This window comes from Colobus angolensis, unplaced genomic scaffold (assembly GCF_000951035.1).
Source record: "Colobus angolensis palliatus isolate OR3802 unplaced genomic scaffold, Cang.pa_1.0 Scaffold61, whole genome shotgun sequence".
In the NCBI taxonomy this organism is placed as follows: domain Eukaryota; kingdom Metazoa; phylum Chordata; class Mammalia; order Primates; family Cercopithecidae; genus Colobus; species Colobus angolensis.
The window spans coordinates 5,061,735-5,063,325 of record NW_012119710.1 but is presented as its reverse complement, the minus strand read 5'-3'; positions in this window follow the sequence as shown (position 1 = coordinate 5,063,325).

Sequence of the window (1,591 nt, the reverse complement as noted above, 5' to 3'; positions counted from 1 at the left end):
GGGGAGAAGGGAGGGGAGGGGAGGAGAGAAGGAAATGGCCAAGCCTATATGTAGCTACCTTATGTGACTACCTTAAAGGAGATTGTTGTGAGGATGAAATTAAATGAGTTAATGTGTGTTAATGTTTAGCACCATGCCTGCCACATAGCAAATACTATGTAAGTATGAGCAATTATAATTATTATGGTCATCATATCTACAAGAGATTGATATTATTTACTTGTCCTTGGAATAGCCTGTGGGCATTTGTTACTTGCTGGTATTTAAATGTAAAATATCATAAATGTGACATTGTCTGTCTCTCCTAATAGAGTTTCCATGTATGAGGTAATTGGAATTTTACTACCCCCATTTGTGGCAGTTGAGTGAAATTGGCAATTGCTAACATCGTAAAAGGGACACAAACTGCCACCCAGCTGTGCTAGAAAACAAGGTCAAGTTTTTTTAGAGTTCCTGACTGCCCAGGATTTTTCTTAAAGCTTTTCTGTAGAATTTTCAGTATAAAAATAGGTGTGAACTGTGTTCACTTTGTAAAAGAATGAGCTGGTCGCTGTAGGACCAAGACCGGTATTGTTCAGTGAACCAAATTCCTGTTCACTGATGTTTTGGGTTGGGCTGACCTTATGAACTGGATTTCTTTTCAAATGGGTGTATTTTTCCTTATTGCAAATTTCCTTCAATTCATCAGCAGAGATTCTAGCCACTCTGCTGGGAGCTTGTGACCCTGGTTTGGATGGCTTATGAACTTGCCTTTCAACAAATGCTTATCTATTTTTTTGTAGTTTCTGCTTGGCACTGCCCACTTTCCCTCTGGGACACCATCTTAGGTTCCTGTCACCACTCTCTGCTTTTGTCCCCTATGAATCACTTTATTTGGGTCACTTGAGACTTTTCTCCTGTAGAAGAATCTCATCTTCATTAACAACCAAGTTGAAAAAGACCTTCCTATATTACTGCTTTACCATTCATTCAGTGGTTCCTGGGCTCCATGACTTGAATGCAATTCACAGATTCGCTGCTCTGTTTATCCATATTATAAGGATTGCCATGGTGCTCAAAAGGGCATTGCATTTTCTAATACAATCTTCACTGTACAGTGGGTAATCTGTGGCAAGCCTAGGTTTTATCAATGGAGCTATCTGCTGCCTTAAAGAACTCACTTTTCTCTGGATTTTCTTAACCACAAAAGTCTATTTTACTTATTTATCTATACCCTATCTTCTTACAAGAAGAATCTGAGGGCTACTTATAAATATACAAACACTATAGCAAGATAAAATAAATTTGAAATAGAAACCACATAGCAAGGGGAAAGTAAAGGTATAGAGGTAAGATGCAAGTCATGAAGTTTTTGCTATAGATGGTATAAAAGTTGGCTCAGAAATTCCTGGTAAGGCCAGGTGCAATGGCTCATGCCTGTAATCCCAGCACTTTGGGAGGCCGAGGCAGGTGGATCACTTGAGGTCAGGAGTTTGAGACCAACCTGGCCAACATGGTGAAACCCCATCTCTAACAGAAAATGCAAAAATTAGCTGGTCTTGGTGACGCATGCCTGTAATCCCAGCTACTAGGGAGGCTGAGGCAAGAGAAC